Source organism: Rhinolophus sinicus, linkage group LG09 (assembly GCF_036562045.2).
Source record: "Rhinolophus sinicus isolate RSC01 linkage group LG09, ASM3656204v1, whole genome shotgun sequence".
Lineage (NCBI taxonomy): Eukaryota > Metazoa > Chordata > Mammalia > Chiroptera > Rhinolophidae > Rhinolophus > Rhinolophus sinicus.
The window spans coordinates 56,225,733-56,246,127 of NC_133758.1; the positions used below are offsets into that span (position 1 = coordinate 56,225,733).

Genomic DNA, 20,395 nt, shown 5'->3' on the forward strand with positions numbered 1-20,395 from the left:
GGTAGACCCAGAACCCGGAGAGCTGGCACAGCTCTTACCTCACGTGACTTCACAACTGCCTAGCCTACTGGGGCAGTAGAGAATACACCCTTGGCCTGCACCGATGGAGCACTCACCACCTTGGGAAGGCCCAGCTAACTCCTGTCTCCCCACTAGACCATGCTCTCCATGAGGACAGACTGGGCTGTAGGGTATCTGCTGTGTCCCCAGTTCCCAGTGTGGCAGCTGTTGCCCAGGAGGGCCTTAGAGAATCTCAACAGAAAGGGGAAATCTGCGTCCTCTGAAGGCCATTCTAGGTCCGGTGTCCAAGGAGAGTCAACAGTATCAGGCTGTGACGGGGCCACTTCTGAAGACCTTTGTCCCGGCTCAGTGACCACGGCTGAGTGTTTACTAAGGTTGGGGAGGGGAACGTTCTGCACCTGAAGGCTGAGATTCTCTGCTGCCTGGCATCACCCCTGCACCCATCCCTATGCTCTGTCCTCAGGACCACTCCCTGGGCCTGGCACCCAGCACTGCCCAATGGTCAAGAGGCTCAGCGACAGGCAGAGAACTCCCAGGGCCAGGGTCATCATCAGCTGTGACCTTGGGCAAGTCCTGGATCTCCCCAAATCTGTTTTCTCAACTGTTCTATGCCCCCAATGGCCCAGGACCTTTGATCTCAGTTCTCCACTCATCTGGGAAGCTTCACAGAGCTCCAGGAAACAAGGCAAGGTGAATGCCCTTGGCAAGTCTGCATCCCCAGGGGCAGTTTTGCCAGGACATTTGGCTTTTAGTTTAAATAATCAGCTAAGGACTTAAAACTGGGAGTTTAAAAATACACACTATTCAAATCAGGTGCTGAGAAGGAATGAAAGTGCCGGATAATGTAAAGGGCAATGAAGCTGGGCCAAGTCCTACAGCTCCCCCACCCTTGTTGCCCACCCTCTGAGCAGGAGGCTCTGCTCCTGCCTCTACAACTTATCAGCTGAGTGACCTTGAGCAGGTGACACAATGTCTCTGTGTCTGTCTTGGTCTGTTGGGTGGGGGTGCTGCCAACAGTGCCCAATTCCCAGGTTGTTTTGAGTCCAGTGAGCTAACACATGCTGAGCACACAGGCACTGGTCAATACTAGTCATTAGGATTAGCCTGCAAATGGAGGAACACATCGTCTTTCTGCCCCTCTTCTGCAATGCTAAGGAACCTGGGAAGAGGCCATGACTGGTGGTAAGGGGGCAAATCAGGCCACGTTCCTGCCCAGTTAAAACTCCCCTGAAATGTGATCACCAACTGACTATTCCATGATATCAAGGAATTACTGTTAATATTTTTAAGTGTGATGATGGTATTGTGGTGGTACATTCTTTTTAAAGGACTTTTTGAGATATAAACTGAAATACACACAGAAGTAACAATATAAAGAGTAGGGAAAATAAGTACAATAGGACGGGGTGGAAGGAAACCTCCAATACTTTCCCAAGGAAAGGTAACCCAGCCTTCTCCCAGCATCCAGCACCTGTGCCCTGCTCATCTCTCCCGGACATCACCTCCATCTGCTCCACTCCATACTAACTGTGCACCAAGCTCCCAGCTTCATGGGCCTCAGGCCACTACCCTGGATGTTCCCTCTCTGTGGATCCCTCTTCCCCCAGCACTCCACCTGGGAGTACCTTATTTAGATCTTAGCTCAGAAGTCACTCCCTGTGGTGGCCTCCCTGACCACCCTCTATTACATCATCCCACATTGCATTCTTCTGGGCAGCTGGGGGGAGGAGGGGCGCGATGACTATCTTAGTTATGTGTTTCTGTACTTTATTTTCTGTTTACCTCCCCACCACAATATAAGCTGTTCTGACTGTGCAGTCCACTGCTATATACCAGAGTCTAAAACAAGACCTGGCAGAATTTGCCGATTGAATGAGTGAAAGGTACTGCTGTGTGGAGTCAGGAGGAGGAGAGGGCAAAATGAGACCTGGAGTAGAACTGCCAGGATCAGGCAGCAGGGTCTTAATGCAGGGCTGAGCGGCTGGGGCTGGACACAGCACTGAAAGCCTAGAAGGGACGCTGGCGTTAGAGAGAGGGCACACCAGGGCGGGAGCCGGCTCCAGCCCCTAAAACACAGCAGCACGTGGCACGGCCAGGGGCCCAGGCTGCGTGCAGGGGGAGGGGACACACTGTTCTGGGCACCGGCCCCGGCAGGCGACTGGACTCCGCCCCCTCCCCCGGCCCGGCCCAGCCTGCTGTTTATTCTCCCGGGGACACAGCGGCTGCAGGAACAACATGTAATTGATAACAAGCCCAGCGCCGGCCAAGGGCTTGCCATTGGGTCAGCGTGCAAATCACGGGGGTGGCGGGTGGGGGCCGCCCTTCAAAATAAGAGTCTCTGCTACCCCTGCCGCCAGCAAGCCCCAAAGTCGCCGAGCCCGGCGTCCTCGCACCTATAGGGAGGCTGAGGAGCCTCAGGAACCACCCGGTCCTTGGGGGGTGGTGATTTGAGGGGTTCAGGCGTTTGATGATTTTGTCACGCTCCAGGGATTGGGAGCGAGTAAACAGCTCCTCTGTGCCCCCTTCCCCCCCGCCCCCAGAGTGGGGAAGGGCTCCATAGAGAACACCACAGTGGGGAGGAATGAAGGTATCCGACAGCCAGGGAGGGTAGGGTGGCCTCTCCACTGTTGCCGCCGCTGCCACCCCTCCGTCATCATTCTGCCAATGTTCAGTCGAACGGGCCAGGAGACTCTGAGTGAGGAGTCGGAGTACGAGACGTGTGAACGGTACGGGTGTGCGCAAACGGGTGTGAGTTCATGTCCTGTGACTGTGCGTGTGCGGGGCGTGGTGCGCGGCAGCCAGAGTGGCTGTGCGGGAGTGTGTCCGCGACGTACTCGCGCGTGGAGCCAGCGTGGGTGCCCGCGCTCATGTGGGAACGTGACTAGGAAAGGAAGGCGTGGGGAGCCCGATCAGACCCTTCGGCAGAGCACTGGATTGCTGCCCGCTGTTCACCATGTCCTCGGCCTGTGCCCCCTCCCCCGGAGGCCGAGGCTGCTGACCGACAGTAACCCCTTCGCCACAGGTCCCTCTGTCCCCCGCCTCCCCGGCCTGGGCAGGCGGGTGCGTCCGCCTACCCGTTCGTCTGGCCAGGCCCCGCCGAGTGCCCGCCATATGGAAGGGCAGGCCTGCAAAGTGCACAGGGACACGCGGGGCCAGGAGCCGAGGAGGCGGCCCGGACCTGCGCCGAGAAAGTGCGGGTGGGCAACTGGGGGTTACTCTCCCAAGTGCTTGGCTGAACCCCTGCCCCGCTCTTCCGACATTTCCCTGGACACGCGCGCGGAGCCAAGAACAGCGGCGCGGGCGCCCGGCCACATGCCCAGAAGGCGGCCAGTGCCCCCCACCCCGAGTCCCGGCCAGCCCACTGGGCGCCCGGGGCCGCGTCCACGCGGTCGTGCGGCCTCGCCGCGCCTCTCCCACCTGAACTTGGCGCACGCCCGGCCCGCGGCCAGGCACCGGTGATCCTGAGGCCCAGCGGTCTGGGCGGGGGGCAGCGGCCTGGCTCCCGGTCCGGCGGTGGCCGCGGGCCGAGCCGCGGGTCCTGCGCTCGCTCACTCGCCCGCTGGCCGGCTGGTTACTGCGGCGGAGCTATAGCCGGCCGCGGCTCACTCTGCGCTCTCTCCGGGCGGCTCACGTGACGCCACGAGCGCTGCGAAGGCTCGCAGGAGGCTCGGCCTCGGGCGCGCGCCCCATTGGTCCGCGCCGCGCGTCACGCGCCCCGCCCCGCCCCCAACTGCAAGGGGAGCTGCGCTGCCCGGGCGCTCCAGGTTCCTCAGCCACCCGCTCCGTGAGCTCGCCAGTCGTCTTCCGGATCCGGGCCCACAGCCACCTCCCAACTCCCCACCCATAGCCGTGGACTCGCGGCATCTGCAGGGGTCCGTGTCTAAAGCTCGGTCCCCACGTGAAAAGGTGAGACAGGCCTCGAGATATGAGTAAAGCCCTGAGATCGCCCCGAAGTGCGGTACACACACGGGGGCGTGGGGCAGCCCTGGCCAGGTCTGCCCACCAACCCTTCTCCACCTGCAGTCCGTACTGGCCGCTGTGTCTCCCGGTTGAGCGCCAGATAAAGTAGGAGATTTGCCTTGGGGAATGTATTGCTGGAGAAATACGGTACAGTCTTTCCACTGAGCAATCAGTTACCCATGGGAAAGTGGGCTCTCAGGGCTTTGCCACCTGGGCTGTCAAGGAGGTTTGAGGAGGTTTGCTGAACCCTGCCTCAAATCAATGACACCCCGACCCTGGGGCATTTCTCTGAAGATTAAGCAGTACTTTACAGTCCACAAAGGCCGTCACAGACTGCTGTAGTCTGCAGCAACCTCGGGTCGCCTTCGCATTCCACTCAGAGATAGGAAGAGCGAGGCTCAGAGTGACTTGCCCAAGAGAAACATATGAGCCTGCGGTGCCAGTCACCCTGCTCATGCCCTGTAACCCATACTGCTGCTGGATCCGCAGCCAGGCATTTTATAGATGAAGAAACAGATTCTGAGGGGCCACAGTGTCCTCCCCAGGTCACACAACTGGTAAGGAGAAAAGAAAGGGTAAGGAAGCGTGGACAACTTCCTGACAACCGAGACATGAGGGCAGAGAGCTCCTTCTATGGAACTTACATCCTTTCCCCCCCGGCCTGGAAAGTGGAGGCCTTTCTCCTGCTCTTCTCTGAGGAGACTGCTAGAGAGTGGAAACTCATAGCTAGAACTCTCTGGAATGCTGGGGATCTGGGCTCTTAAGTCCATGCCAGCTCTTGCCCCCTGGATCCTGGGGCCCTGCTTGTGCACCCAGTCAGTTGCAGGGATACAGCTCCTGGTAGCACCAGGAGCCAAGCCCAGGCTTGGCGGAAGGGTTTAGAAGAGATTCATGTCGAGGATGAGGGTGGTGATGAGGCACTCTACACTGTCTGAACCCTTATGGCAGCACTGGCAGAACAGGTGGAATTCACCCATTTTTATAGAAGAGACAGAGGTCTGAAGGGTTCAGTGACTCACTGTCTTGTCTCCGTGCAGATGGGAGCCCAGCACATCCATAGTACTTCTCCATCTGCCCTGCCTACCATCAGTCCTTCACTCCTCACACACTCCAGCCCAATGTTACCCATCCCGAGTGAAAACCACACCAAAATGTCAGAAGAAGCTTGGAAACAAAGATACATTCATAGCAGCTTTGGCACACAAGGAATCTTCGGCACATGGCTGGTCAGAAACTGAGGAACAGAGAAAGGTAAATACTGAATGATTTCACTTAAATGTAGAATTAAAAAAAAAAAAAAAGAACCAACAAACAAACTCATAGAAAAAGAGATCAGATTTGTGACTACCAGAAGCTAGAGGGGAGGGGAGGGGGGATTGGAAGAAGATGGTCAAAAGGTACAAACTTGCAGTTATAAGATATGTAAGTATCAGGGAAGTAACATACAACAGATGACTACAGCTAACACTGCTGTATGGTAGATGGAAAAGTTGTTAAATCCTAAGGGTTTTTATCACAAGGAAAATTTGTTTGCTTTTTTTGCTTTTTGTTGTATCTACATGAGATGATGGATGCTAACTAAACTTACTGCAGTAATCATTTCACAATATACATAAGTAAACCATTATATTGTATACCTTAACGTTATACAATGATGTATGTCAGTTATATCTCAATAAAACGGTGCAAAACCTGAAGAACAGCCAAGACGCTTCTGTTACAGCCTAAGTCAGATCATGTCTCTTCTTGACTCAGTATATTCCAGTGGCTCCCACCTGACCACAGCCTGCAATACCCTACAGGATCTGACACCCCATTACTTCTCTGACCTTACCCTCTACTCCTCTCCCCCTTGCTCACATCATTCCAGCCACACTGGCCACGTTGTAGTTCCTCAAACACACCAGGCAAAATCCCACCTCAAGGCCGTTGGACTCATCCCTGCTCCTTGTATAATCTCTTCCCCCCACAAATTACATGGCTTTATGACCTCCTTCAGAGTTTTATTTAAATGTTACTGTTAAAATTTATGACAGAGACCTTAACCTGGACAGAAATCAGGAGGGGCTGTGGGAGAAGCTATCACACGTATGTCATCCTCAGAGCCCCATGGGAAGAACTCTTATGTTTATAACAGCTCTATGATTGTAAATCCCTCCCCTTAACTTCCTCTTCCCCTCTATAAAGTACTACCTCCATCTTTTTAAAAGCAGTTTGTTAATTTGGCTCATGACGTCTGCATGTACCTGATTGCAATCCTTTCCTTTTCCTAAATAAATCCTTTGGTGACAGAATATCTAGTCGACTTTTGTTTCATGGTTGACATTTTGAGGTCCCATTTGGGATTCCAAAGAAGTAACCCCAACAGCTTTAAGGCAGGTGAGCAACCAGGAGCTTGTACCCCACAGAGTCACTTGGGCTCACTGCTCCCTAGCTTGGGGGCTTAGGCTGCGTCTTCTGGAACCCAGATTCTGATTTTGCATTCGGAAGCTTCCCAGGCTTTATTCAGGAACTGTTTAGAGGATTCGTTGTTGTTTTTTGTTGTTGTTGTTGTTGTTGATGATAAAGGGCCTCGCTTGTTTGTTTGTTCATTTGTGAGCTCGGTTGACACTTTGACCTGACTACCCGGAGACACCAGGCTGCTTCACTGAGCTGCACTAGCTTTCTGATAGATTCCATTTGGAACTGGGTTTTTTTCCACAGAAACTGAGGCTAGGTTTTGGTGAGATTCTGTCTGGAACCAGACTGCTCCATTGGAGGCTGTGTCTCATCAGCTTTTGACTTGTCTCTCTTGAGATCAGGCTGTTCTACTAGAACTGGCTTTTTAACTTTGGCCTGATCCCTCTGTGACCAGGCTGTTCTAGAGTGAGACTGGCTGGTATCTAAACTGCAGGTTGCTTGAGATATTTAGGCTGTTTTGAGCACTTACTCTAGAGAAAAGTTTCTAAAAAATGGGATCTCAGTTATCTAAATATTTCAAGACTGTCCATCCTCCAGGGACTGCAGTTGAAATTATGTTTAAAAGGCATGGCTACTCTTCATGGGCATGTTGAACTAAATTGACAGATCTGAGCAAAAGTAATTCAGAGTATCGATGGCTACCATGGGGAATCTTTGAGATTCCTAAACTTACTTTTCTTAAAATCTAATTGGACAATATTAGCACTAAAACTGCCAAAGGTGGAAGGAATGCCTGTATCAAGTGGTATTTTGAGGCTTCCAAATGGTACCAAGAATCTGAAGTTGCCTCTTTTCAAAATAAAGTTTTAGAATTGACTGAGGCTACTGAACTTTTAAAGAGAGAAAAGATGGCCTCTGAAGCCTCATGATCTCCACCTCCAGTGCTGTCTTGCCTTTCCCCCTCAACTCCTTTGTTTCAAGCTCTACCTCCAAAGCCATCTGGCTTTTCACTATCTGGCTTCCTTGCCTTACCTCTGGCGCCATCTTCCTCTGAACTTACTCTTATTCCCTTCTCCTCTGAATATATCAGTACCTGTCCTTTAAAGTTAAGCCCTCTGAGGATCCCAGTAGACTTCAGCTTTCATATGTTCCCTCAACAAAAGTTGAATTACAAGCCATAAAGAATTCCCTAAGGTAACTGAGAATCCTCACACATTTGCTGAGGAGTTTGTTATAGTTATTCAGACCCATCAGTCTGGGCTTTCTGATGTACAGCAGGAATTGCCCAATGGGAACATCACAGGAAGGATTTAGAAAAACAAACCTCTAATTTTTGGAAAGAAGCTAGAGGACTCTCTCGAGAACTTCACCAAGCAACTACAGTAGCTTTACCAAAGCCTGTTGATTGGAGAATTCACACTTGCTCACAAAAGTCTGACAAACATTATATTATAAGACAGGTCTTTCCTGACACAATAAACTGCATAGAAGAAAACATAGGTACTAAACTTATGGACCTTGGGTTCAAAGAGCATTTTATGAATATGACTCCAAAGGCAATGGAAGAAAAAGCTAAAATAAATGAATGAGACTATATGAAACTTAAAAGCTTCTGCACAGCAAAAGAAACCATTGACAAAATAAGGAGGCCACCAACTGAATGGGAGAAGATTTTTGCAAACAGTGCCTCCGATAAGGGGCTAATATCCAAAATATACAAATAACTCATGCAACTCAACAACAAAAAAACAAACAACCCAATTTAAAAATGGGCAGAGGACCTGAAGAGCCATTTCTCCAAAGAGGACATACAAATGGCAAATAGACATATGAAAAAACGCTCTACATCACTAATCATTAGAGAAATGCAAATAAAAACCACAATGAGATATCACCTCACCCCAGTCAGGATGGCTATCATCAACAAGACAAATAGTAGCAAGTGTTGGAGAGGCTGTGGAGAAAAAGGAACCCTCATACACTGTTGGTGGGAATGCAGACTGGTGCAGCCGTTATGGAAGGCAGTGTGGAGGTTCCTCAAAAAATTACAAATAGAATTGCCATATGACCCAGCAATCCCTCTCCTGGGTATCTACCCAAAAAATCTGAAAACATTTATACATAAAGACAGTGTGCTGCAATGTTCATTGCAGCTTTGTTTACGGTGGCCAAGACATGGAAACAACCAAAATGTCCTTCGATAGATGAATGGATAAAGAAGTTGTGGTATATATACACAATGGAATACTATTTGGCGGTAAGAAAAGATGATATAGGAACATTTGTGACAACATGGATGGATCTTGAGAGTATAATGCTAAGTGAAATAAGACAGAAAAAGCAGAGAACCATATGATTTCACTGATATGTGGTATATAAACCAAAAACAACAAAAGAACAAGACAAACAAATGAGAAACAAAACCTCATAGACACAGACAATAGTTTAGTGGTTACCAGAGGGTAAGGGGTGGGGGGGGAGATGAGGGTAAGGGGAATCAAATATATGGTGATGGAAGGAGAACTGACTCTGGGTGGTGAACACACAATGGGATTTATAGATGATGTAATACAGAATTGGACACCTGAAGTCTATGTAATTTTACTAACAATTGTCACTCCAATAAATTAAAAGAAAAAAAGACAGGTCTTATATAATATATATATATATATATATATATATATATATATATATAAAATACATAATGTATATGTTATATATGTATGTTTTACTAAAGAATGACAGTGCTGACCCAATATTATGGGAAGAACAGGATGATACAGCTTTTAAAGTCTTAAAGGATAGTTTAAAAATCCACCTGTTTGGGGGTATCTCAATTATCAGATTCATTCTCTCTCTCTCTCTCTCTCTCTCTCTCTCTATCTATCTATCTATACACACATATATGTATATATATTTATATATATATATATACATACACACATATATATGTATATATATTTATATATGTATGTATATATATATGAAAAGTAAGGGAATGCCACGGAGTACTCACTCAAAAACTTGGGGACCACCATAGGCCCTTGGAATATTACAGTCAGCAACTGGAGCATGTGGCACAGAGATACCTTCCTTGTCTTAGAGCCATTACTGCCATTGTCCTTTGGTTAAGGCCACAGAGAAAATTTTTGTGGGATCCCCTTTAACCATCTTTGTACCCCATGCAGTAGAAATTCTCCCGTCTCATTACACCCAGGATTTCAGTTAGTTGCCTGATTTTCTATGAAGTCCTTTTGTTAACTGCTCTGCACATCACTCTTTCATGTTGTGATAACCTTAATCTAGCTACTCTTCTCTCTGATACCAACAAAGACTCTCATGACTGATTGACACTGACAGATCACCTCCTGACCCCTTATAGTGAACTAGAGGAGACTCCTTTGGGTTAAGTTGATGACAAGTGGTTCATATTTTCAAAATAAAAATGGAAAGCACTGTGCTGGTTATGCTGTTGTAACCCCTTTTGAAGTCATAGAGGCAGCATCTTTACCTTTGGCTAATTTAGCCCAGCAGGCTGAATTATGCTCTCACCCAGGCTTGTATTTTAGCCAAGGGCAAAACTGCCAACACTTATAATGACAGTAGATATGCGTTTGAAGTGGTTCATGACTTTCAAATGTTATGGAAACAACATGGCTTCCTTACTTCCAGTGGAAATAAAATTTAAAATGGCCAATATGTACAGGAATTATTGGATGCCATACTTTTACCTGCTGCTTTAGCTATTATTTAGACCCCAGGGTATTCTAAACTTGACTCTCTGGAAGCTAAGGGAAATCACTTTGCTAACACTTCTGCAAGGAATGCTGCCCTTAAAAGAACCAGCAGCAGGTCAAACCTCTGTCATGGTCCAAAGGGATATTTCCTTAACAGATAACTTAGAAAAACTGCCCAGAGAACCCAGTGTTTTGTCTTCAGGAAAAGAAAAACAAGACTAGAAATCCAACAATTGTTGGTTTGATAAAAAGAGAAAGCTCTGGTTCAGATCCAATAACAACCTAGTCCTACCTGAGATTCTAAAGTGTCTGCTCTATCTACTGTACATGCATTAAACCATTGGCCCACTAACAAAATGATCACATTCATGAATCAAAATTGCTGGGGGAATATTAATAAGGCCATGAAAAGTGCCTATCTCACTTGTCCCACTTGTCCAAAGTACAACCCAGGGAAGCCTGTTCACACTGTTCATGGATATTTTAAATTGTCTAATGCACCATTTGAGGTTTGACAAATAGAGTTCACATAGTTTCCCCCATCTCATGGATATAAATATGTTTTAATCGTGATCCATATGTTTTCTCACTAGACTGAAGCTTTCCCTTGTAGACAGGGTACTGCCTTCTCTGTGGCTAGAGTCCTGTTAGAGAAGATCATCCCTCCCTGGGGAGCCCCTCTCAAACTCCATAGTGATGGAAGAACCCATTTTACTGGTCAGGTGCTTTAACAAGTCTGTGTTGTTTGGCCAGTTTTACATTTTCATTGCACTTATGACCCTCAATTTTCAGGTATAGTTGAATGTACTAATTGCATTATTAAGATTCAGTTAGCAAAATTTGTAGAGACCCTCCAAATACTTTGCCAAAAGCATAGCTGTTGATCCATTTAAATCTCAGATCCACCCCTTTTGGGTGAAAGAAACACCAAAAAACAAACAAACAAAGCCTTTCTGGAATAGCCCCTATCAGGTACTGTTGACTAATTCCTGTGCTGCTAAACTCCAGGAGTAGACTCTTGGATACATGCATCACATTTAAAGAAGGCACCAAACCGTCATTGGAACTGAACACAGTCTAGTGACATGAAATCAAACCTGGCAAAAATTGAAACAGGGGAGGATGTTACAAAAATGGCGGCTTGAGGTGAGCCTCTTGAAATCTCCTCTGGAATTTACAATAAATTGAACAACTGTAACGCCAGGAAGGACTCCCTGCACAGCAGACAGGCAAGACTAAGAGGCGCACTATGGAAATCAACTAAAGGTGGGCAAATTGTGCGAGTGGGGGTGAGGGAGAGGGAAATGAGAGGCGTGTAAAAGGGGCCCTGCGGGTGTAGGGTGCAGACCTAGCTAGTGCTCCGAGCTCGCTGCACTCCAGAACTACCGCACCTGTGGAAGAGGGAAGAACTCAGACTGCTAGGGCTCCACTTATGGCCCACACGGCTGAGGGGACAGCATATAACACAGCTAAACCCAACGCTCACGACAGAGACCTCAGAGCAAAGACTGAGGGAAAGGGTTGAAAAGAGTGGTTTCAGCTCTCACTGCCATGCAGAGAATGGAAGCCTTAGGCACTGAGACCAGCCGCCCCTTCCCTACCCTCCCAGAGCTCGCCCTGCCCCCACCTGCCCAGTGCTAGAAGAAGAACAGTAGCAATGTCAGATCAAAAGAACAGAATATTTGCAGTTCTGAGAACTGTGGTCTGCAGACATGGACTTGAAGCCCAACTAGTCCTGGCAAAGAGGAGGGAGCCGTGGAAGCAGGGTTGGCTGTGGTGGTGGTTGCCGCCATTGCTCTCAGCCACCTCTCACAACTCACCCCACCCCCGACTATCTAGGCAGATCCCTGCAGGAGTAAACAGAGCTGCTGAAACACAGGGGCACTGAATCTAGTGCAGAAAGAGCTTTGGAACTTCAGAAGCTCTCCACAACCCAAACGGTGGCGGCGCCCTATGACCCAGGCAAACTGTTCACAGAGGAGAAGCCTGCCTTCCAGGGAATACCCCCATTGTGTGAGAAGCCAGAATAGTACAGAGAAAATATATCACTACAGTGTGAGAGAGAATAAAAGGCTGCAGTTGGAAAGAAAATAAAACATTCTACAAATACCTACTGGAAAACACAAAAAAACCTCTATCAAACTGTTGCAGAACCCACTCCTGTAGATGTCTACAAAGAGAAATAATAAATCATTAATTGCCATGAATAACCAAGGCAACAAGACAGCTCAGAAAGAAAGTGAAAAGACTCCAGAAAATGAACTTAAAGACACAGAAATATGTGACTTAAATGACAGAGAATTCAAGATTGCAGTTCTGAAAAAACTCAACGAGATGCAAGAAAACACAGAAAGGCAATTTAATGAACTCAGAAACATAATCAAAGAACAACATGAGCATTTTACTAAAGAGAATGAAATTTTAAAAAATAACCAAATAGAATTTCTGGAGATTAAAAACTCAGTAAAAGAAATTAAGAATGAATAGCCAGCTTAAGTAGTAGAGTTGACCAGATGGAGGAAAGAATCAGTGACATCAAAGATAGAAATCTGGCAATGACACAGATGGAAGACGTGGGAGACTTGAGACTTAAAAGAAATGAAAGAACTCTACAAGAACTTTCTGACTCCATCAGAAAGAACAAGATAAGAATAATGGGGAAATGGCGGCGTGAGGTGAGCCTCTGTAAAACTCCCCTGGAATTTACAATGAATCAAAAAACAAAAACTCCACAAAGGACTCCCTGCACAGCAGACAGGCAAGACGAAGAGGCCCACTACTGACTGAAATCACCTACAGGTGGGAGATTCGCGCGAGTGGGGGGAGGAGGAAACGGAGAAGTGCGCAGAGACAGAGCCGTGCGAGCGCAGGACGCAGACCTAGCTCAGTGCTCCGAGCTCACTGCTTCCCGAAACTACCACAGCTGCGAGTGAGGGAAGAACTCGGACTGCTAGGGCTCCGCTTGTGGCCCACAGGGCTGAGGGGACAGCATATACCACGGCTGAACCCTACGCTCACGGCAGAGACCTCGGAGAAAAGACTGAGGGAAAAAGGCTGAAAACGGTGGTTTAAGGCCTCACTGCCGAGCAGAGAACGGAGCCTTAGGCACTGAGACTAGCCGCCCCCTCCCACCCCTCCCAGAGCTCGCCCCGCCCCCACCTGCCCGGTGCTAGAAGTGAAACAGTAGGAGTGTCAGATCAAAACAACAGAATATATGCTGTTTTGAGAACTGTGGGCCGCAGACACAAATTCACAGCCCAACTAGTTCCGGCAAAGGGGAGGGAGCCGTGGAAGCAGGACCGGCTGTGGTGGTGGTGGCCGCCATTGCTCTGGGCCACCTCTCACAACTTACCCCGCCCCTGACCCCACCTATCTGGGTGGATCCCTGCAGGAGTAAACAGAACTGCTGAAACATACGGGCTCTGAATCAGGAGCTGGAAGAGCTTTGGAACATCAAAAGCTCTCCGCATACCCACCGGGACACTGCGCCCTGTGACCTAGACGAACTATTAACAGAGGAGAAGCCCGTCTCCCAGGGAATCCCCCCATTGTGTGAGAAGCAGGAATAGTGCAGAGAAAACATAGCACTACCGTGTGGGAGAAGAAAAATAAATTGCAGTTGGAGAAATAATAAAACATTCTACCAACAAGTACTGGAAAACAAAAGAAAGACCTCTTCCTATCAACCTGTTGCAGAAGTCACTCCTGTAGATGTCTAGGAAGAGAAATAGTAAACCAGTAATCGCCATGAATAACCAAGGCAACAAGATAGCTCAGAAAGAAAGTGAAAAATCTCCAGAGAAGGCACTTAAAGATACAGAAATATGTGACTTAAATGACAGAGAATTCAAGATTGCAGTTCTGAAAAACTCAACGAGATACAAGAAAACACAGATAGGCAGTTAAATGAACTCAGAAACTCAATCAAAGAACAGCATGAGCATTTTACGAAAGATATTGAAATTTTAAAAAGAACCAAATAGAATTTCTGGAGATTAAGAACTCAATAGAAGAAATTAAGAATGAAATAACCAGCTTAGGTAGTAGAGTTGACCAGATGGAGGAAAGAATCAGTGACATCGAAGATAGAAACCTGGAAATGACACAGATAGAAGAAGAAAGAGACTTGAGACTTAAAAGAAATGAAAGAACTCTACAAGAACTTTCTGACTCCATCAGAAAGAGCAATATAAGAATAATGGGCATACCAGAAGGAGAAGAAAGAGAGAAGGAACAGAGAATATATTCAAACAAATTGTCGATGAGAACTTCCCAAATTTGTGGACAGAACTGGACCCTCGAATCCAAGAAGCAAATAGAACACCTAGTTACCTCAATCCCAACAGGCCTTCTCCAAGGCACATTGTATTGAAGCTGTCTAAAATCAACGACAAAGAAAGAATCCTCAAGGCAGCCAGGGAAAAGAAGACGGTAACTTACAAAGGAAAGCCCATTAGATTATCATCAGATTTTTCAGCAGAAACTCTACAAGCCAGGAGGAGTGGAACCAAATATTCAAACTATTGAAAGAGAGAAATCATGAGCCAAGAATAATATATCCAGCAAAGATATCCTTTAGATATGAAGGAGGAATAAAGACCTTTCCAGACATACAGAAGCTGAGGGAATTTTCTAATACACGACCTGCACTACAAGAAATACTAAAGGAGGCTATTCGACCACCATCAACAGGGACAATTTGTGGCAACCACAACTCAAAAAGGGGAGAGTAAAGGCCTGAACGGAATATGGGAATGGAGAAAGTAAGCGTGCTGAAGAAAATGGAATACTCTAAATATCAAACTTTCTTTTACATAAACTTAAGGGTAACCACTCAAAATAAATCCAGAATTGAAATATATACTGAAATAAAAGAAGAAACAGAGGAAACATCATAGAATACCACCACACAGAAATAATAGACAACAACAAAAGGCAAAGAAACAATGGAGACACAGCCTTACCAGAAAACTAAAGATAGAATGACAGGAAATCCTCACATATCAATAATCACCCTAAATGTAAATGGACTGAACTCACCAATAAAAAGGCACAGAGTAGCAGATTGGATCAAAAACTAAACCCAACCATATGCTGTCTCCAAGAGACACATCTCAGCTACAAGGACAAGCATAGACTCAAAGTGAAAGGGTGGAAATTGACACTCCAAGCAAATGGTACCCAGAGAAAATCAGGTGTAGCCATAATGATATCAGATGAAACAGACTTCAAGGTGAAAAAGATAACAAGAGATAAAGATGGACATTTCATAATGGTGAAGGGGACTGTACAACAAGAAGACATAACAGTCATCAATATTTATGCCCCCAATCAGGGAGCACCGAAATACACCAAGCAACTACTAACAGAACTAAAGGGAGAAATTGACCAAAACACAATTATACTAGGGGACTTAAATACATCATTGACAGCTATGGATAGATCATCCAAACAGAAAATAAATAACGAAATAGTAGCCCTAAATGACACATTAGATGAAATGGACATAATTGACATTTATAGAGCACTTCATCCTAAAACATCAGACTATACATTCTTTTCTAGTGTACACGGAACATTCTCAAGGATAGACCATATATTGGGACATAAAATCAGTCTCAACAAATTTAAGAAGATTGAAATCATACCATGCATATTCTCTGATCACAAGGCTTTGAAATTGGATATCAACTGTAAAAACAAAGCTGGAAAAAACACAAATACATGGAGATTAAACAACATACTTTTAAAGAAAGACTGGGTCAAAGAAGAAATTAGAGGAGAGATCAAAAGATACATAGAAACAAATGACAATGAAAATACATCCTACCAAAATTTTTGGGATGCAGCGAAAGCAGTTTTAAGAGGGGAATTTATCTCATTACAGGCCTATCTCAAGAAACAAGAAAACTCCCAAATAAATAACCTCATGTTACACCTTAAAGAACTAGAAAAAGAAGAACAAGTAAAACCCAAGGTCAGCAGAAGAAAGGAAATAACAAAAATTAGAGCAGAACTAAATGAAATAGAGAACAAAAAGACAATAGAAAAAATTAATGTGACAAAGAGCTGGTTCTTTGAAAAGATTAACAAAATTGACAAACCCTTGGCTAGACTTACTAAGATAAAAAGAGAAGACACTGATTAACAAAATCAGAAACGTAAAAGGGAAGTTATCACGGACACCACAGAAATACAAAGGATCATCCAAGAATACTATGAAGGACTATATGCCACCAAATTCAACAACCTAGAAGAAATGGACAAGTTCTTAGAAACATATAGCCTTCCTAGGCTGAACCATGAAGAACTGGAAAATCTAAACAGACCGATCACCAGTAACGAAATTGAATCAGTCATCCAAAACCTTCCCAAAAGCAAAGTCCAGGACCAGGTGGTTTCACTAGTGAATTCTGCCAAACCTTCCAAGAAGATCTAATACCAATCCTGCTCAAACGCCTCCAAATATTGAAGAAGAGACAGTACTCCCTATCTCATTTTATGTGGGCAAAATTACCCGGATAGCACAATCTTGTATGGACAACACAGAAAAAGAGAACTACAGACCAATATCTCTGATGTATATAGATGTAAAAATCCTGAACAAAATTCGAGCAAATCGAATGCAACAATGCATTAAAAATATTATTCATCACAACCAAGTGGGGTTCATCCCAGAGGCACAAGAATGGTTCAAGCCGCAAATCCATCAATGTGATACATCACATAAACAAAATAAAGGACAAAAATCATATGATTATATCAATTGATGCAGAAAAAGCATTTGACAAGATACAACATCCATTTATGATTAAAACACTTAATAAAATGGGTATAGAAGGAAAATACCTTAACATAATAAAGGCCATATATGACAAGCCCTCTGCTAATCTCATAATTAATGGAGAAAAACTGAAGCCCTTTGCTCTACGTTCAGGAACACGACAGGGATGTCCCCTATCACCTCTGCTTTTCAACATAGTGTTGGAAGTCCTTGCCAGAGCAATCAGGCAAGAGAAAGAAATAAAAGGCATCCAAATTGGGAATGAAGAAGTTAAATTATCACTCTTTGCAGATGACATGATGCTATATATAGAAAACCCTAAAGACTCCACCAAAAAGCTATTAGAAACAATCAACGAATACAGTAAAGTTGCTGGCTACAAAATCAATGTACAAAAGTCCATTGCCTTCCTATATACTAACAATGAAATCTCAGGAAAAGAAATACAAAAAACAATTCCTTTTGCAATTGCAGCAAAAAGAATAAAATACCTAGGAATAAACTTAACCAAGGATGTGAAAGACCTATATGCTGAAAACTATAAGACATTTTTGAAAGAAATTGAAGAAGACACAAAGAAATGGAAAGACATTCCGTGCTCATGGATTGGAAGAATCAACATAGTTAAAATGGCCATATTACCCAAAGCAATATACAGATTCAATGCAATCCCCATCAAAATCCCAATGGCATATTTTAAAGAAATAGCACAAAAAATCATCAGATTTGTTTGGAACCACAAAAGACCCGAATAGCCAAAGCAATCTTAAGAAAAAAGAACAATAATGGAGGTATCACACTTCCTGACTTTGGCTTGTACTACAGGGCTACAATAATCAAAACAGCATGGTATTGGCAGAAAAACAGACACATAGACCAATGGAATAGAATTGAGAACCCAGAAATAAAACCACATAAATATGGACAGATAATTTTTGACAAAGAAGCAAAAAACATACAAGGGAGAAATGACAGCCTCTTCAATAAATGGTGCTGAGAGAATTGGATAGCCACGTGCAAAAGAATGAAACTGGACTGCTATCTGTCACCATGTACCAAAATTAACTCAAAATGGATCAAAGACCTGAGCATAAGACGTGAAACAATAAACTGTATAGACGAAAAGATAGGTACTAAACTTCTGGACCTTGGGTTCAAAGAGCATTTTATGAATTTGTCTCCAAAGCCAAGGGAAGTAAAAGCTAAAGTAAACAAATGGGACTATATCAAACTTAAAAGCTTCTGCACAGCAAAAGAAAGCAGCGACAAAATAAAGAGACAATCAACTGAATAGGAAAAATTTTTTTTTTTATTGGGGTGACAATTGTTAGTAAAATTACATAGATTTCAGGTGTACAATTCTGTATTACATCATCTATAAATCCCATTGTGTGTTCACCACCCAGAGTCAGTTCTCCTTCCATCACCATATATTCGAACCCCTTACCCTCATCTCCCACCCCCCACCCCCCGCCCCCCTTACCCTCTGGCAACCACTAAACTATTGTCTGTGTCTATGAGTTTCTGTTTCTCATTTGTTTGTCTTGTTCTTTTGTTGTTTTTGGTTTATATACCACATATCAGTGAAATCACATGGTTCTCTGCTTTTTCTGTCTGACTTGTTTCGCTCAGCATTACTCTCTCAAGATCCATCCATGTTGTCACAAATGTTCCTATATCATCTTTTCTTACCGCCGAATAGTATTCCATTGTGTATATATACCACAACTTCTTTATCCATTCATCTATCGAAGGACATTTTGATTGTTTCCATGTCTTGGCCACTGTAAACAAAGCTGCAATGAACATTGGAGCACACGTGTCTTTATCTCTAAATGTTTTCAGATTTTTCGGGTAGATACCCAGGAGAGGGATTGCTGGGTCATATGGTAATTCTATTAGTACTTTTTTGAGAGACCTCCACACTGCCTTCCATAACGGCTGCACCAGTCTTCATTCCCACCAACAGTGTATGAGGGTTCCTTTTTCTCCACAGCCTCTCCAACATTTGTTACTATTTGTCATTTTGGTGATAGCCATTCTGACTGGGGTGAGGTGATATCTCATTGTGGTCTTGATTTGCATTTCTCTGATGATTAGTGATGTTGAGCATTTTTTCATATGTCTATTTGCCATTTGTATGTCCTCTTTGGAGAAATGTCTCTTCAAGTCCTCTGCCCATTTTTCAATTGGGTTGTTTGTTTTTTTGTTGTTGAGTTGCATGAGTTCCTTGTATATTCTGGATACTAGCCCCTTATCGGAGGCACTGTTTGCAAAAATCTTCTCCCATTCAGTTGGTGGCCTCTTTATTTTGTCAATGGTTTCTTTTGCTGTGCAGAAGCTTTTAAGTTTCATATAGTCCCATTCGTTTATTTTAGCTTTTACTTCCATTGCCTTTGGAGTCAAGTTCATAAAATGCTCTTTGAACCCAAGGTCCATAAGTTTAGTACCTATGTTTTCTTCTATGCAGTTTATTGTGTCAGGTCTTATGCTTAAGTCTTTGATCCATTTTGAATTAACTTTGGTACATGGTGACAAATAGCAGTCCAGTTTCATTCTTTTGCATGTGGCTATCCAATTCTCCCAGCACCATTTATTGAAGAGGCTGTCTTTGCTCCATTGTATGTTCTTAGTTTCTTTGTCAAAAATTATCTGTCCATATTTATGTGGTTTTATTTCTGGGTTCTCAATTCTATTCCATTGGTCTATGTGTCTGTTTTTCTGCCAATACCATGCTGTTTTGATTATTGTAGCCCTGTAGTACAAGCCAAAGTCAGGAAGTGTGATACCTCCATTATTGTTCTTTTTTCTTAAGATTGCTTTGGCTATTCGGGTCTTTTGTGGTTCCAAACAAATCTGATGATTTTTTGTTCTATTTCTTTAAAATATGCCATTGGGATTTTGATGGGGATTGCATTGAATCTGTATATTGCTTTGGGTAATATGGCCATTTTAACTATGTTGATTCTTCCAATCCATGAGCACGGAATGTCTTTCCATTTCTTTGTGTCTTCTTCAATTTCTTTCAAAAATGTCTTATAGTTTTCAGCATATAGGTCTTTCACATCCTTGGTTAAGTTTATTCCTAGGTATTTTATTCTTCTTGCTGCAATTGCAAAGGGAATTGTTTTTTGTATTTCTTTTTCTGAGATTTCATTGTTAGTATATAGGAAGGCAATGGACTTTTGTGCGTTGATTTTGTAGCCGGCAACTTTACAGTATTCGTTGATTGTTTCTAATAGCTTTTTGGTGGAGTCTTTAGGGTTTTCTATATATAGCATCATGTCATCTGCAAAGAGTGATAATTTAACTTCTTCATTCCCAATTTGGATGCCTTTTATTTCTTTCTCTTGCCTGATTGCTCTGGCAAGGACTTCCAACACTATGTTGAAAAGCAGAGGTGATAGGGGACATCCCTGTCGTGTTCCTGAACGTAGAGCAAAGGGCTTCAGTTTTTCTCCATTAATTATGAGATTAGCAGAGGGCTTGTCAT

General features: G+C 44.5%; 1 protein-coding gene and 1 long non-coding RNA gene across 19 annotated transcripts in view; one reads left to right on the plus strand and one right to left on the minus strand.

Moving 5' to 3' along the window:
* KLF15 (KLF transcription factor 15) overlaps window positions 1-3,579 on the minus strand; it is a 68,536-nt gene extending 64,957 nt beyond the window's left edge. For all 5 annotated transcript variants that reach the window (XR_012498811.1, XR_012498809.1, XR_012498810.1 and 2 more), the window contains exon 1: window positions 3,439-3,579. The gene's annotated coding sequence lies outside the window, so the exon portion shown is untranslated. The remainder of the gene's footprint in view (window positions 1-3,438) is intronic.
* LOC109439156 (uncharacterized) overlaps window positions 2,394-20,395 on the plus strand; it is a 32,476-nt gene continuing 14,474 nt past the window's right edge. For 11 of the 14 annotated variants that reach the window (XR_012498812.1, XR_012498820.1, XR_012498819.1 and 8 more), the window contains exons 1-2: window positions 2,394-3,927; window positions 5,019-5,232. This is a non-coding gene — a long non-coding RNA (uncharacterized LOC109439156). The remainder of the gene's footprint in view (window positions 3,928-5,018; window positions 5,233-20,395) is intronic. The other 3 variants (XR_012498824.1, XR_012498823.1, XR_012498822.1) reach the window with 1 other exon arrangement.